The sequence below is a fragment of the Coccinella septempunctata genome, chromosome X, assembly GCF_907165205.1.
Source record: "Coccinella septempunctata chromosome X, icCocSept1.1, whole genome shotgun sequence".
NCBI classification, from domain to species: domain Eukaryota; kingdom Metazoa; phylum Arthropoda; class Insecta; order Coleoptera; family Coccinellidae; genus Coccinella; species Coccinella septempunctata.
In genome coordinates, this window is record NC_058198.1 from 8,890,698 (window position 1) to 8,909,480 (window position 18,783).

General features: G+C 36.1%; 1 long non-coding RNA gene across 2 annotated transcripts; it reads right to left on the reverse strand.

Moving 5' to 3' along the window:
• Positions 1 to 2,049: 2,049 nt before the first annotated feature.
• LOC123321838 lies at positions 2,050 to 15,874 on the reverse strand. 2 transcript variants are annotated; one of them, XR_006538950.1, is made up of 3 exons: positions 15,755 to 15,874; positions 14,406 to 14,601; positions 2,050 to 2,098 (listed from the first exon to the last, which is right to left on the reverse strand). It is a non-coding gene; the product is annotated as an uncharacterized LOC123321838 (long non-coding RNA). The 2 variants fall into 2 exon arrangements; XR_006538949.1 differs by lacking the exon at positions 2,050 to 2,098 and adding an exon at positions 5,271 to 5,322.
• Positions 15,875 to 18,783: the final 2,909 nt, after the last annotated feature.

Genomic DNA, 18,783 nt, shown 5'->3' on the forward strand with positions numbered 1-18,783 from the left:
CCATAAAGAAAAAATAATTTTAAGCTTATGTGCTAATTTGAGACGATTACGCCAAAGTTTGAATCATACTCCTAGTCCAAAATTTTTAAGAGTTACTGACCGATCGAGCACTGTTGACTCACCCTGTATATATTATGGAGTTGAACGAATAAAACGTGACAAATTAAATATATAACATAACTATATGTAATGATGGGTTTATTCAGAGAGGGTTGTTGGGTCCAATACTGAAAATAATAAAATAATGAGTTAATCTTTCTGGGGTGAATAAATTATTTTCATTGCTCTTAATTAATACGTATACTAATCGAGTTCATTGCGGTTGTTGGCGATATGCTGCAGATCCCCAATTCGAGCGTGTGAAAGGGGTATTTGAAAAAAAAATGGGAAAAAATCGTTACATCGCCTTTCGACGTTTTGTTTTGTTGTCGTTCGTCGCTAACGAGTTCATTTTTCGTTCCCTATAATTATTTTTAGATTCACGCCACCCGTGGGTCGCCAGTTAACCACCTAAAATAAGTAAAATTTGAACCTGCATGAGTTTTGAAAGATGCTCTAATGTTGTAGACGGTGGAACATGTCAGGGTTTCAACAACACACCACAATTAATAACTGACCAAATTGGGAAATCCTCTTATATGGGAACTTGAAGAAACTCATACTCATAAGAAGTTATGTGTATGAGTATGTATATAATTATTAATTAGTTCAAATTATAAGTGAATTAACTCAACAACTTCATACTCTTTATTTTGTGAAAAGGATTAATAAGAGACATTTCGCCTTATAAATCAGTTGAAATTGTGATAATATATGAAACGAAAGAATTAAACTTTGTTGGCAAGACGTTAGACAAAATGACAATATTCATGTCCTGGTTATATAGTTACATCAACAAAAAGCTGGACCAATTCAACAGACGACAAATGATGATGATCTATCGATCTACAAGTGGCTATTATATTTTTAATGTCAGCAAGTATGAAGTGTGACATAAAAGCGGGAGTCATTATGAATGGATGATAACATAAATAAATTCTCGTCCATTCAATGTTAGCTTTGAAACAACAATTTTACCAAATTGTTCCGCGTTTATTCAGAACTAATGTCACGGAACATATTATTTAATAATAAGAATTAATTCCGATGCATAACACTCGCTGATATGAATAATATCAACAAGAGTTACGATCTGACTCGAACTAGCCAATTTGTCATCGTCAGGACAACGAAAGGTAGAAGAGGAGAACGTTCCACCGAAGAAGAGCAGATGCTGACCATGGTTTCGGCCCCATTTGACATCGTCAGAGCAACACAGCTACATCTGCGATGGAAGAAGCTTGGAATTTACGGACCCTAATAAAATACTAGTAGTAGCACTCTTTGGTAGTAGCTTCTGAGTATTATCGAGTTACAGTTATTACATACCCCCACTGTATATCGAGTACTGTTCGAGCGCCATCTAGTATATATGAAAAATATTGAAGATGTTGTTTAGTTGACTCTTCTCGGTTATGGATGAAAGAACTTAAATAACATCAGACTATCAGTCATGAAAACAACTGATTTAAAATAATTTGTATTGATAAAAGAAAAACTGCACTGCTCGAAGATTAAAGTGATAATGTGCGTGCATATATAAAGGGAAATAAACGATTTTGTTCTAAAAGTTAGGTGTCTTTACGGTCAGCCTGCCTGAAATGGCAACAGTAAGCAAGACTGCTTTAGATAGAGAACATAACAGATGTACAAAAAGAGAAACGAAGATTTCACCTGATGGAGTCTGCAGGCTCAAAATAGGCTGTTAAAAAAATCTTGAAATCAAGGTTTAATATCCAGTGCAGTCTCCTCTTGCTCTTCGTAGTGATCTTACTCTGTTCGGCATTGTATTTTAATCAGGTTAGCAATGAAAGTTTGAGGAATGTTTTGCCAATGTGCGTCAAAGCATTGGCGAGCTGTTGTAATGTCTGCGATGGGTCAGGTAAGCGGTATAATAGTTGTGACATTGCAGACCAAACATATTTTGATCTGGAGAAGCAGCAGGCCATGCAATCCATTCGGTTGAGAAGCATTTATGTGCGGTCTTGACAATTCTGGCCTGGAATATCAAAATTTTATGAATATCACATTATTATCGTGTCTGTTCGAATAAGAACCGAGTTGTGAGTGAAATAGCCATGAAAAATTGTTCTGATAGCTAGCGAAGCGAGCACTGCGCAATTCTCCAAAAAAAGTTTTTATCTCTAATCGAATTCAACAAAGTTTATCGATTTTATTTTGGATTCGAATGTATCTTCCGAGAAGTTAGGTTTTATAACGAGTTCTGAACACCTTAATATACATGCAGAACAAGCTGACAAAATTCTCAGTTAAAAATTTTCATGAATAATACACTGCATCCCTAACTGGCCTATCATGCCTCTAACATACTTATACTGTATCTCATAAAAATTTTGAGTTGTGAATGAAAGGGAAGCTACTGAAGAATTGTGCCACACTACACAATCTGGCACAATTCTTATATGAAGAATTTTCGAGCCTATCCGGATACCATCTAAATTTTCGGTGAACAATATCTACATTGAATTGTGAGCCCTGAGTTCTCAATTCATGTTGGTGGTTATCAACTTGTCACTTTCTCCTCAGCGAGACCGTCTTTGACTGCGTTTGATTGAAAAACTCAAAGCCAGTTTCAATCAGAACCAGATTCTCACCGAGTGAAAAAAGATGGACATTACATTAACATTGTAAGTCCTAGTTCCAGCTAATAATAATTATAGAAAGTCATGCTCTTTCTTTGTCACCTTCCTGGCCTGCATACGAGCGCATTATTTTTTACTCTAATTGATATAGGAATATTTGTAACTCAAAAATAAACCACTTATACCACTCATTTACAGGCGTGAGATGTGCGTGTTAGTTGCCCGAGACGTGTTTTTGCTGGAAGTTCATCTTCTCTACGTTACCAGTTTTTCAACATCAACTGGTGAATTCACTGTAATGATATCAAGGTAATTTTCATTATGGGCCTATTGTCAGCTGTATATTTTCAAGAAAGACTAGAAATCGACTTTGCTGGAGCGGAAAAAGGTTGGCCTTCTGAGGAATTATCTATTCCAGGCTAGCTTCACCACCTGTGATTTCAATAAAGCGGTGCCAAGGAAAGTAGAGGATGAAAAAGTCTTATAACTAGTTGTACAATGGATTTTTCTGAAATACTTGGTACTTTTCTTCTCATGGGGTAAAAAATTAATTGATTTGGCTTCAGAAGGATCCTTGAAATGGTATCAACGTCAGTTATCCGACAACAATACAGTGAAATTCTTCAGGAAGGAAGAATTAAACAACTTACAGAACAAGAGAATTAGAAAAATCACATAGGGTTAGGGAATTTCATTACATACTACAGGGTTTTTCAACCATTCAGGAGGTCTAGTGTAATAAAATATATATTCAATTTTGATGTTGATGTTTTGTGTGTTTTCTCGATTTTTGGCGAGCTTGTTCAAATTCACAACCAGAGGGTACTGAACTTGCCCTTCACTGCTTCTCTGCCCAAAGAAGCTATTCATTTTTCGATATTTCCCTAGAGACAATACATTGGAGTTGAAGGTTCGTGAAAAATTTGAGTGTTATCTTCTGCTGTACCTTCTGCTCCTAGGAACAAGTGAGCAAAAAAAATTGTCAGTTGAAGCTGAAAAATTACTAGATTTTCATGCAAAAATACAGCCATTTTTACCAGATTTTTTTGGTAACCTTCAATAACCACAAAATTTCGAATTAGAAAGCTGAGCAAAAGAAACAATTCAAATAGCATATTGAGTAAATTTTCCCTACTTAATGGCGACCAGACAACTAGTCAAAACTACTGCAAAATTAATCCTGTCGCGAAGAGTTGCGACCCTTCCCCTTTTAGATCACGAAGTTATAGTATGTGCAGTATTTGCAATATTATTCATTGTAATATGGATGAACGAACAAGTGATCCCTCCAATGTTCCGTGAAAATACTTCGTATAATTTTTCGCATAGTCATTCTTTCGAACATGGTGCAGAATTTCATTTCGCTATACTTTATTCGAGCGATAAATGTGTCAGGAGTAGAAAATCTTACGTCGGCAATTTTCTTCGAGTTTGTAGGTATTAAGATTGGAGCAACGTGTGTTACAGTAGGATGGGCCTACACAATACTTAATATTTAGCCATATAATGAAGGATTTTACATGTTTGTCTTGTAAAAGTTTGTGACATTCAAAGGAAACTGATGGATATACCACTTTTTGTACTCCCACCGCGTCTCTTCTTTGTGAAAATTTTCATTTGGCCATGTTGACATCACTGTGGTAGTTACGATTTTAATAATGAAGCGAAACATTCCTTAATCCAGTTCGAAAATTTAATAGACTAATTTTCCCTAAGAACGAGAACGTTTTTTTGCTCAAATGTCCATAATTTTCGAGTTTTGACCCAAGAAAAATCGCAAGAAATTTCTCATAACGTTATGTTGAAGCCAAATATTAGTTTTCACTACACATTGGAATTTTTTCCAACAGTCAAGCAGCCTTGGACGAGTTCAGTAATTGGATGGGCGATCGCTTTGGTTATGAATTCGAACACGCGTCTAAAAAATTCTGACTGCAGTTTAGCAGGGCTCCAACAGAGCTTAATCCTTTTGATATCTGAGATATCTGAGCAGTGAATGCTCCTCTGGAGAGGGAGTGTCATAATATCAACTTCTTATGTTGTATATGAAATCCAATCGTTCAACTCTCGAAATTATGTGATTACATAATAGAACTATAGATAATGAAAATACATACAAGGAACCTATCGATAAACTCACAATGTTTGGACAGATGTAGTTCAGATTATTTGAAGAGGATAACATTTTCATTCTACAGCGATTAGCACCCTGTATATCGCAGGATGCTTATCTTCAATAACTTATCTTGAATAAGGGCAACGATCTAGCCCTAGCCAATTCGGAATATTCCATTAGATTTCAAATAGGTAGCAATTTTAGGAAGGATTCCTTCATTTTGGATTATTATTTTCAACGTTTCGTCAAGCATTCGCCAACCGTCCTCAGAGTCACTCAGAGATCCCTTGTATTGAATCAAAGCAGTAATCAATTCAGTAGTTAATAGACTTCATTCAGAAAAAAGTTGTCAGATTTGTCGTTTTCTATCGATGCCCTATCTCATGCTGAAAATTTTACATGGACGGACACCTTGAAAAGGAAACAGATGTATTCGGAGGTAGAAAATATATTTTTTCAATAGTTGATTTCCATCCTTCTCCTTTCTGCACATACCTAAGACCCCTGAAATTTGAGAAAAAGAGAGGGTTATATTCTTGAATATAATGCAGAGGGCAAATAAGTATTATATTCTATAAATAATATGGCTGTAAATGAGCAAACAAACAAAAAATCAAAATGCCAATAGGAAGGACCAAAAATTTAAATTCAATTAAAACCTTCATGATCCAAATACAAACTAGATAAACATCAAAAATACATTATTACACAAAACAAGCTGTAATCCTAATCAGCTTGTTACTCTTAGCTGTAAGAAGCAGAGCTACTGAGTACTACTCTTGAGTATTAAACCCCCCAAGGGGCTGAATACTAAAATACTACAAAATGTGAAATACTAGAAATTTTCGAGGACTAAGAACAGTAATATACAGAAGGAACTCACGAGTACCAACTACGGTGTGCTTCGAGTATAATTGTGCATAAAATTCACTGGAGTAGATACTACGCATATTGCTACTAACAGGATCAAGTATCAACTTTTTCGTTATAGTAGGAAGAATAATTCATGGTTATGGCTAAGAAGCCAATTGTTTTCTCGTGCAAACTTCAACAATCGTTTATCGAAGAATTTCTGCTATATATTCACCATAACACTTATCGTTTTTTTCCTGGTTGCTTGGAGTACTTGCCATTCTTCTTTGTAGGTTAATAATAAAACGAGCCTGCACTTATGTACGGACTCATTTAAACTCTCCTTTGTATAACTTCAATGGATTGGAAACAAATCCAGGTTTCAATTCTAAAGGCCGATGGAAATATGTTATGACTGTATTATAAGAATTGATGCCTAATAAAAGCCCGAATGAGAACATGTTGGTGCATACCGACAAGAGTTCATTGCCTCTATTCTGCATTAGTCACTTTTTTATTACAATTACTGTATCGTCGGAAATATGCATTAACGATCGTCTATGAGTCTTCCAGTAAATTCGTCATGAAAAACTGACCATTCTATTATTGTTGTTTTATAGCTTACAGGCTGCCGATATTTCTCACAGAAAAACTTGGCTTCTGTAGAGTACCTTTGAGTATTGGTTCATATTCATCTACTCAAGGCTCCATTTCCAAATGAAATTGTACCATTTGCCAATATGTTGTGTCATGACATGTTGTGATAGGAATGTTCATTCTTTTCAGAAAATGTTGAGGGTAGCGATGCTAAGCATTCAATTAAAAATAACTAGCATATAAGCTGCTAAACAAAAGTTAGGGATTTTTTTTGGCAATTTTTCAGATATGAGAAATCTTAATGTCTACCTACTTATCATACACATTCTTTTGCCCATTTCTTCGCCAGTTTTACAGTTTCAGGTGAAAATTTATTCTTCAGTATTTGTGGTGAGAAATTAGTTCACTCAAAAAATTGAAGAAATTAAGTTAAGTAAAGAGTATGTCCTCCTGGAACATCAATCACAGCCTGAAAACGCCTTTGCATACTTTCGGAGTTCTTGAAATGTATGTGGAGGTGGTTGATGAGAATCCAAAGCTCTTTTTGTAGGTGATCCCAAGCGTATTCAATCGGATTGAGGTCTGGCGACCGAGGGGGCCAATGCCAAATGCGGAATTTCATGAATTTCCAGAGCTCCATCGACAATTCTTGCAAGATGAGGTGGAGCATTATCGTCCAGAAATTTAGCCCAATAGCAGCATGAAACAAAGGAATAATATTCTCAATGACTTGCTCTATGTAGCGAGATGGGTTCACAGGTGTAAAAGATACAACAGCATTCGACAAATCCTGCTAATACAGTGCGTTAAATGGAAAGTCATTCGGATCTTTGAGAATACCTACACCGCAAGAAAAAATCCAATCTATTACAGATAGTAAAAATATCATGACCTCGTCTAGTTTGAAAATGTTGTATCACGTCCATGGTTATAAATAACACCAATATTATTTAGGGAGCAATTTCATCATTTACATTTTTTCCATATTCAAAAGATCCCAATTTGTCATAAATAACCCTGTTGTGAGCCGTGTGGGTTTCACTATCATATAACACCTTCGTAGGTTCTTTCAGAAATTTATTACAAAACGAATTAGACGTATTTCCTCGAGGATTTTTCGAAGCGATCGTTCATTGAAGAACTAGTTTGGGTACTATTTTCGTTTCGTTGTAATTAACTTCATCTATCTCCATTTTCGGAAAACCTTGCGAGATGTTTTGACTGCTAGGAATTAGCTTTATGTTTTGCGTCAAAGTAAAGTCATGCGGTAGTGCTTCTATCAAGGCTGCTGATGGGAATTATCATTCCAAAATGTTGGGTTTCCTTATTCGGAAAGCAGAATCTTTGTTGTTATATCGGCAACGAAGGAAATTAGCGTCTGAACCATACAATCGTTTGAAAGGTGCAAATACTTAGGATGTTTTTCATGCGAAATGATTACACTGATTTGCATAATCACCTCATTTAAAATTTTGTAGAATAATTGTTCATATTCTTCGATAAACAGTAAATGGTTCTTTCTGCAGGCATAATGAAATCTTCATTTTAGATTTATGGGCATATGATTTTTCTAGCTTTTCCAGCTAGAAATGAGTCTTGTTTTCAGAATAAGCTTTTTGTGCTTCAATGTCCGGGCAATGGCTATTGCAGCCGATACTAAAATGTTGTGAAATGTGACAAGCTTCCATAAGATATTGACTGATTCCATTTGTAAGTTTTGTTGTATAATCGTCAATGAGGAAGTTCAACAAAGATGCCCATAAATCTATCAGTACAAGAATCGCATTTAGACACATAATACACTCCATTAAGGTTGTCAAAATGACGAAGTCAGTGAGCAAATCACATGGACATTGAAGTGAACAATAACTTGAACTTCTTCATAAATTTGTTTATTCTATCACAACTAGTCAGGGCATCCAACCAACACGTACTGATACATTACATCACTGTTGAGAGATTTAATTGGAGATTGGTTTAGTGCTAGTCCTCTTGTGACGTTTCTGTCGTACAACGATTTAATTACTATAGTCAATGCAATATGATAATGGTCGGAATTGGCTCTATTTGCCTCCGATGCGATTGATCGGTCTTCAGAGAATTGATTCTGATTGGGCTTCAGCGATATCTCACTGTTCCAATAATGTATTTACCCCCTCAATTTGAGGTCCAACAAGCTGATCTCCGATTTCAGCTCTGGGATTGTTACGACATGGAAATCTTCGTTTTTCCAAGTGGTATGCCCAATAAATTATCATATTTTTGGATTTACCACCGAATTTTGATGGGATTTCAATCATGACATCACTGATATTCCAAGGTTTCTAGAGATATTTGAGCTTTTAGGATATTCAGAAAAAAATACCGAATTTTGTGTTCTAGACTAGCCTAACAGACCTTGTTATTCTTGCTTAATTCGTTGAGTTTCCTTCGGCACTCCCAAATCATAAAAAAATCTAAGAGCTTAGTGCTTTGATCACAGTCTATCAGAAGAGTTTTCAACAAATGTCCAACCATTATCGAGATACTCAAAAAACTTAAGCTGCACCTTGATGAATGTCCTGCTATCTAACTATATTGCGAACAATTGTAGCAACAACATCTTTCTTATTATCAACTTGTTTTTGACATATTTTCAAATTCCAATATTGATTCGATAACAGCTGAAACTCGCAGTAGAATGTGGCAAAACCAATAGTGTATCTGGATGGAAGTGCAGATTGATCGATATTCATTCTTTATTCTTTGAAACTCCCCTTTCATCGCAGTTAATGAAGATCTCAATATAAACCAAGTAAATATCTAAATACTTAATTAGGAACGTAACAATCAGTGGCAGAACGATCGGTGAAACTGAATATTGATTCAGAGGAAATACTCGCTTTCCATGAATAATACTCTCTCTACACGAACAATCGAAGTTGTTTAGTTGGGAAAGCCGCTAATATAAATACCTACATGATATTTTTGAAATCTGTAACGAATATTTCTGCTTTTAAATCACTCATGAAATTGCAGACATTCATTAAACATTGAAGTTTTTTGAAATGAAACGTTCCAAATCCAGCATTCAATATTGGAGTATAGGTAGCGAACATGATAGGAGAGAAGAGAATGATACAGCACATATGAAAATTTAATTCCCCACTATTCTATTTCTTAACCCCATCAATATGAACCAACTCAAAAGGCTCTTATCATAATTGGAGCTGGTAAATTTGAATAAACTAACAATGTCTATGGGCATATTATCAAACAAACCGAATAACATAGTCTGGTAGTGACATGAGACCGACAGGCCAAACATTGATGCACAGGTGTAGTAGTTGATGGTGGCGTAGACACATAATGTGTGTGAATTAGGACTGAAGCTAATGGTCTTGTTCAGCACAGTCACCACTGTTTGTGGACGTCACTGACCTCTGGTTACTAGAACGACAAGACTGATAAGCGATCTGATATTGTTTGCCACATATTTGCTCCTAATATGAACAGGGTTCTACAGAAATTCATGTTTGCTACATTGAACAGTCTCAAAAGCAGAAGGCAGTAGGTCTGTCTCTTGCTAATATAACAAGCCTAAAATTTAGAACTTCCATTTTTATAGAATGAAAATGTATATAATAGCATAAAATTACAAGAATTGCTACTGATAACATAAAAACCTTACCCAATTACATATATCCGACTGGGTGCCCTAACCAAAACTCTTTTAGAATGAATTTCAAAAACGATTCATTTTAGAGCTGAAATGTTTCCATAAAAATGAAGACTGCCCTCCAGGATATCAAACAGAAAAAAAATTTCAGGGCACGCCATTAGAAGAATTGACTTATCAATTTTTTTTAAGTAGATTCTCGAATAATCACCCTGTACATTATGTTGCTAGACCTTATGTCTGCAAATTTTTTATGTAAGACTAAAAGAAACATTTTTAAATACAAATATTCACTGATTTGTAGGCAATTTAGAATGAAATGTACTCTTTTTGTTCGGGTGAAATAAGATATGATAAGAGAACAACTTGGAACTACTACTTGAATAGCAAGGCATTATCAGTTTCAACAGGAAGTGAAAATTCTTCACGTTGAACAATTATATGAATAGTTTAATTTTTTGATAATATTTCAAATGAGTGACGATAATTTTCATGGAAGCGAAGGAAAATCCTACTTTTTATGGAAAAATATTTCTGTATTTCTGGGAAACACTTCAATTATTTTATTTGGATTTTCATAACTGGTAATATTGTCCCAATTTCACAGATGAGAAAATTTCGTTTGATTGTACCCACAGTTTTTATCTGTACTCAAGCTACAAGGAAGAATGTACGGTCAGTCGATTGAAGTGTTGGCCTAAGAATTAAAGCATAGTTTATGTATTGAATTTATAATTTGAGTTGAGTTGAAAAATTTAAAGTTGAAGAAAAATAAATTGATGAAAGAATAACAAATTTATTTGGAGAATTGGCAGTTCTTTTTCTTCCATAAAAATTCAGACAGCAGTCAAACACTGGGATGAACAGTGAAGTGAAATTAATCTTCTTGAATTATTAATCGACATTGGGGGTGCAATGTTATAGCTGAGGAAACATAATTTTCATAGTCCACACCTCTATTTTCATTCTTGAATTATTTTATCAATCTCATGTTTACGGGTTAAAATTTCTATTTCGGTTACTGAAATCTAAACGTTTCAAAACGTAAACTCAAAAAATTCATGGGAGGTTTTATTCCAAAGGTTAATTACCAAAAAAAAGGTTATGGACAGTTTCAAATCACGCTTCTATTGAATGAGTGCCTCATTATTCGATTACTAATCGATTTCGTTATTTACACGCAGGAATTATGGCACTCTTCATTAGGTATAATTATATAGATTTCGGAATTTTGATAAACAACACCAGGGCGCGTCCGAAATGATTGATTATAAAGGCTGACCATATTTATCAACAACGAGCAGAGCACATTTCCGAATCTAGCTGCAGTAATCTGGTCTTCACAAATGGAATATTGAATTTCGAATTATCAATCAAAACAGCAATGCTCTCATCAGGGTAATTAGGTGCTCGCTGCTCACAATATGGATTTCCACGGTCTAATTATTCTGAAACAACATTAATGGAGCAAATATGTGATGCCGGTTTATAAATAGAAAATGATTCCTGGAAGTTCGCTCCAGTTACCAGATCCCTCTCATGTTCTCAGATTTTTTTCCATAGCTTACTGATAACGAGCTGGAAAAGCTGGCGGATTTGGAACATCGACGTGCAAAAACTCGATATCTTCCGCTCTCCACGCCAGCGGTTCTCAAAGTTTTCCAGTCTGTGCCCTTTTTGTTCATCCATTTGTTCCTATTCTATCATCGAATGGACACGTGCCCCGTTCATTTGTTTGAGCCTTACCCACTAGCTCCTCAAGGGAGCCTTTCGTTGTTGGAAGCCTTTAATTGGGCCTGAATAGTGGTGCATATTTCATCTAACTTCGATGGGAATTGAAAATATGTAGTAAATTTATTCGGAGTTGCAAAATGGCGAATGCGCATCAAAATTACCTCATCCGAACGAAAGCAGTTTAGAAACTTTCCCTCCAATCACAAAAAAGTTATTAATTATACAGGGTGTCCCAGAACTAGTAACTGTTTCTCGGGTGTGAATAAAGTATATAAAGACGAGTCAGGAATGCTTCATTTCTTTCCTATGTGCCTCCAAATGGTACTCCTATAATTCAGTTTTTTGTGATAACTTCAGAACGACTCAATAGATGCTGATAGTTATTTGAATTTGAGTCGATACAAATATTAGCAATGATTTGTTTCGAATTCTATCCCCATAAGTAATTAGAAACTTTTTTTGGTTGAAGACATCGGCAGACTTCCTCCATATTTGGAGGAAGTATCAAGTCTCTTCGATTTCTTTGGGAAGCACTGGACTTGTTATTCTCTAGGTCTAGCTAGACTCTAGAGTAATACGAACTGCACGTTTGAAGTTTGTTATTTATTGGATAGAATTTCATATGATTTTCATGGAAATACAAGTCGATATGATATAATAAAACGACTGGTATAGTATCAAACTCAAACAATTCTGAAAAATAAAATAATCAGGGGTAGAAGATGCACAAGGAGAATCCGAAATGCCGAGCAATATATCTAGCGATTTCGAGAATAAGTTAATATAATAACAAATCTCGAAAAATATTTTCCATTATTCCTAGAAATATTGCACGATATTTCTGATTTATTTTGCAGGCTTCCATTAAATGTCAAGAAAATCAAAAGATTTCTTTAGAGCGATTAAATTAATGTTAACATAAATTTTTCATCAAAAAAGTGTACTTCTACACCCAGATTAATCTGAGCTAATAGAAAATTACTGGTATCTTTCTCCTTGCCAAATTGGTGAACAAATTCTATCCTATTGTTCCGAAAGTTACCATAATAAAGCAGATTTGCATATAAAGGATTCCGGACTCATGGAGCATTGCCAAAATTCATAGCATTCATCTAAATTTCTCACCCACGTTTGCTTTTCTTATTCCAATTCCATAAGTTATTGAATTATGTGATATAACAAGTTCATTAACGCTTTTTGATTTCGTAATGTCGTCATGGAATTGTTATTGCGGAGGATTATATAGTTTATGCGTCCTCAATTTTGTTCAATCTGAACAAAGATCCATTTTTTGAAATCTACAAGTCTAGGAACTGTAGGAATTTCTACTGAAGGTACCACGATCAGAGGGTTGTCCTATTTCACAAAATGTTCACTGCTTGATAGCCACCCTGTAGTGCTCTCTTCCAAGCACACAGAAGGATTCCGTTCCATAAGGTTCTACCGTTGATGCTCCAGCAAGTTCATCAGCTTTTTCATTTGCTCCAGTATCGCAATGTCTTTGTATCCATAGAAGGGTCAAGATGCTGCTTCTGGCCAGGGGTTTCATGATGGCATTTTCAGGTTAGTAGGGAACCCAAGCTGTAGGAATAAAGATATCTTTGTCTCTTATCGTTGACTGGCTGTCCATCCCTTAGGAGCCACTTTTCCTTTTAAAACGGAGGAATTATGTTCGGGTTCACTAGAGAAAGAATTTAAACAGAATCTTTCTATCCCACCTCCACAATCCTTTTTGAAGATAAATCGATTGAATTTGGTCCTCCTGCCATAGTTTAACTTGGCAAGTTATTGATTATTAAGATTATTACTGTATTGCCAGTATTATACAGTCCTGTGTTCAATTTTTAGAGTTCTTCAAATCTACATCCTCAGAATTTAAACTGTTCAAACTTCAAGGGGTGTTTAGGTTTATTTTCTAGCTCAATTATATTATAAGAAATGATAAACCAGCAGGTTTATTGAAAGTTGACTCAAGGCATGCCATATTATGCGTTTGGGGTTATTGCACACCCCCGGAAGTTTCTCGCATATTGCAGAACGAGGAGATCGATTTTGAAACGAGCGCCATGGATTGAAACCCCAATTTCGATGTGTAGTGCGGCTCAACAGGCTTATCACTATCTGGAGATAATTATTATCGGTATATCGATAGGTCGACTGCTTCAAGCAGAATGAGTCATGTTCTGGCAGATGCCGAAGCCATTTCTATTCACGTATAACTGGAGGCGAGAGAGTTTCACCTTTACCGAACATTACTGAGCTGCTGGAGCTCTGGAATACCCCGGGTTTAATGACGAATTATTGAACACGTACCTCACTTGCCCGAATGAATGCAAATGAAAAGGACGAGTGCAATGGGCTATCTTAATTTATACTCGAATGAAGGGGAATTGGATTCAACGGATGGAACTATGTATTTTATTAGTGGCTTGAACCTGAGACTCTGCCTGTGTTGTGAAGGCCCGTAGATAGACGAACAAAAATAAGACTTCGTATTGATCAAGTTGCGGATTTTCATTTACAATCGATTAAACGAAATCGATAAGTTACAGGAAATGAAAATGACGTTGAAGAAACGATATAGTGTATCGAGGCAAAAGATTCAAGCTGCTCTTGAATATATAGAAAGATCTGCATCAAAAACAGTGTCTGATGTCTCATAGGAAGAATTCTTTCTTGCACTGCTGCAAGATTTATGCTTTTAAGTGTTATCTACACTGCTCAGCAATCGATAAGGATTACTAACCTTTCATCCATTCATTTCAGGAATATTCGCTTCAAGATAATTATTTCGATCAGATACCAGGGTATGTCTAGTTGATATTCTGCTTGTTTTTTAGAAAACTAATGAAAGGCTTCATTTAACGAAAGATATTTTGGAAAATGTATCTGCTGCTTACGTTTTGCAACTGGTTGCCAAATTTGACGGCTACTGGTTCAGTCTGAAACAAAAAGAGAATGTATGAATAAGACGAAGCTAGGGTCGTGGTTGTCTTGGGTCATGTAGCAATGGATCCGATCTTTAGTACTAGGAAATTGTCCGAAGTATCTGGTGTTTCACGCACAAAAATCATGAGAATCCTTTAACTACATTAATTTCATCCTTATAAGGGATGATTCCGATCGCCGACTCCAGTTCTGTGAAGTGGTCAGTGAAATGATTAATGGTAATCAAAATTACAGTGTTCTTGAACTAATCACAAAGAAGGACCTACTCTTTCACTATTTCACCTGTCATTTCGTTATCGATGGACATTTTAAAGCGAATTTCTAGGATCAGATAGTACTCGATGAGATCTTCAACGTGGGGTATCGCAACACTGCTCAACCCTATTCAAAATAAAGGGGTTATGCTCACCCTCGTTAGGGGGTTAGAAAATCGAGGTGTGAAGTTTTCGTTGGACAACATTGTATATGATTTTCTTCGAGCCTTTTTGGTATATCTCTCATGTTTATAATAAACCTCTGATGTGAGGGAAAGATCAAAGTAACCGAATTTTTTCAGTTAGATCGAATAAACTGAACTGATGATTATTTCCCAGTTAATTGGAGGTACTTAGTTAAATGCTAAATTAGCAATTTTTTTTGGCTGATGACTGAAGATAACCAATGCGAATGACGAATCGAAAAACATGTATCCATTCAACTGATTGCGCCAATATGGAGTTCTCGGGACGTCAGCTGAATAATGAACCATATTCGAGGAAAATTAATGCTCTGCCAAAAACTTCGAATAATGGCGGACGCAACAAGCACGCATAACAATTTTTTGCGACCAAAACAATAATCCAGTTATGATAAATTATTTATGAAATGAGGCGACCGTATAGGTTTTGGACACGGAAAGTTGAACACACCACACCTAACTGTTTTTGGTTCGCGAACACGTTAAACTTTAGTAGGGTAAGGTCGATTCACTTCCGTTTTCCAGCCACTTCGCACGTCATCCTGACAACTACTTTTCAGATTATAACGTTCACCTACTTCTCATACAATAAAACTATACACGTAATGGCAGAACACAGTGGCGAACTGACATGGGATATTGATCGAGGAAATTCATTAATTCGCTAAAAATGCAGAATCGAATGATACCTAAGCCGAGACTTGTCGTTTGCTGTAAATGTTTGAATTGGTACCCGTGCCATGGGTGACCTCCCTTTCAATCGACCAGTGGCGTAGACTACAGGGCTCTTTTCCTCCCTCGAGTGCCTGAAACGAAAATAATTCTGCTTATCAGTTTGAAATACAATGCTTGAAAATTAAAGGGGATAATTTGAAATTATGTTAATAAAGAATCTGAAGGGAAATGAAAAAGATCTTGTACATGTACTGATGTACATGTTCTGTTCTGTGGAATAATCAGGTTAAAAATACAGCGATAGAGTTTTTATGGCGTGCAGAAATCTATCAGGTAAGACTTGGGGCTTTAACCCTAAAATACTGAGGTGGATTTACGTCATGATTGTGGGACCGATAATAACCTATGGGGTTTCTGCCAGGAAAGCAGCAAAAACGCAAGTTACTGGCACAGAGCCTTTCTGTGCCATAGGAATTCTGAAACTGCAAGATCCAAGGAGTAATCAGATCTGAGTAAGAATAAGTTACGCCACCTCACAGTATATTGTAGCCTTAGAATGCATATGATGTAATGTACGAGGATATATTGAAAAATTCTTAGCCTACTACAGAACCAAACAAAATTTTAATGTCAAAATATTTTATTACTCAACATATTCTCCTCTTAATTGGATACATTTATTACAGCGAACCTGCAACGTCTCTAGAACTTTCAAAAAAAATGTTTCTTCTTGCTCTGCAAACTAGACCTCCACATTTTTTATTACCTCCTCGTTGGAAGAAAATTTACGTACATTTAAACTTTTTTTCAGTTGAGGAAAGAGATGATAGTCGGATGGAGCCAAATCTGATGAATAAGGGGGGTGTTCTAGTTATTCAAACCATAAATCACCAAGTTTTTGCATCGCAACAGGAGAGTTGTGTGCAGGGGCGTTGTCCTGCAAAAACAAAACATAGCTTTCCGCGTCTTTTCTCTTTGATTTTTTTCCCGTAGAGTGATCAGTCAACGTCGAATAGTAATCTCCGGTTATTGTTCTCTACCCTTATCCAAAAAATCAATCATGATTACTCCATGGCAATCCCAAAAAACTGAAGCAAGAACTTTTCCAGCAGATTTTTGGACACGAAACTTCTTAGGTCTTGGAGAACCAGAGTGTCGCCATTCCATCGATTGTTGCTTTGTTTCTGGATCGTAGAAATGTACCCAAGTCTCATCCATAGTAACAATTCGGTTTAAGAAGTCTACATCGTTTTCAAATCGAGCACAGATCGAACGCGATGCTTCTACCCTTGCACGCTTTTGGTCAAAATTCAAACATTTGGGATACATTTTGCAGCAGTTTTTCTCATGTCCAAATTGACGTGAACTATATGATGAACGCGTTCGTATGAAATATTCAGTGCTTCAGATATCCGTTTTAGCCCAATTCGACGGTCTGATAAAATCATGTCATGAACTGCATCGATATTTTCGGGGACTGACACATAAACTGGCCTTCCCGATCCACCTTCAATGGAAAATTTACCTCTTTTGAAGCTTGCAGTCCAATTTTTCACGCTCGCATACTAAGGACATTGATCACCAAGGGTATTAAGCATATCTTCGTGAATCTTCTCACCACTTAACCCTTTTAAATACAAGTACTGGATGATGGCTCGATACTCCAACTTTTCGATTTTCACAATTTCGGTGGACATCTTCTTTCTTTTAATTTATTGCGTAACTTTGGTTCACTTTTTTGACCTCAAACTGCACACTGACACTTCTAATGAGTTATTGTTCGTTGCTATAGTAACGCAATATTTTTTTTAATGCATGGAACTGGTCTAGGCTAACTAGATATCAATACATCCTCGTATATGATGTAATGTCTGCGGAGGGTCAGGTAAGCGGTGCAATTACTGTGATATTGCAGACCAGACATGTTCAATACAATTTTGATCTAGAGAGGCAGCAGGCCAATCCACTCGGTTAAAGCCATGCATTTCTGTGTGGTCTTCGACAATTCTGGCCTGGGGTGGACGAGCATTATCGTCGATTCATATGGAATTGTCGCCAATGGCTGCTGCAAAGGGAACAATAATAGGTTCAACAATCAAATCACGATACCTCACCGCTGTTATGGTTATGTTAAGGAGGGTAATAAGTTCTGAAACAAAAGTGGAGACCAGAGACGATAAGCAACTTCTTGTTGAGTTAGACCTTCTCTTTTCCCTTCTTACTACATGTTAAAACTTGTGAGAGTTAATTCACAACAACATATGATTGCAATAGTCCATTATCGCAAGTAAGGACCATAAAAAAATCGCATACCTATACAAGAAATTCTTTGTCATTTTTGTATGACTCTACATAATGAGAAGAAAACGAAAAATGAAAGGGACAGTTCTACCATGAATAACAGATGCGTACTAAAAGCTTCCAACCATCTCAATTTTTCACTTTCAGCAAGCCCATTTCTCATTTCAACAGGGGCTCTATTTTGTCTATGCAGCCCCCCAAAATTATCTTTCTTAATGGAAAACATAGCGCACGACATGTGATAATTAATTAGACGAAATAATGTGGGATGAACATATCGTAAGGTCACTGATCTGAAACACTGGCAGAAGACAATATTGTGAACCTCGTACAAAGAGTGATATTAATTTTATCAGTTAAAGCCCAACCAAGGTCAGTCGCATCTAGCTTAAAAAATATTTTTATGATTTATTAATCTGAACAAAATGTCGCACATGTCGTATTCTTCGTAAATATACACATAACGTTCGATTTTTCATCAATCACTGTAATCGGACCTTATCGAGAAAAATGTCATTCTAGCAATTTGTTGCACTTTATTAATACTTCATATGTGTTGTCCTTTTCGAAGAGATCATTAGCACGGAGAGAATAAAATAATACCACATATCATCAGAGTTCGAACTCGATGGAATAAATCAAACTGACAACAATATCGAATTTGAAATTTTAAATATGACGTCATCGATAACTTTTTCAAATGGCAATCCTTATTTTCTTCAGCACTATTCTTGAAGGGTGT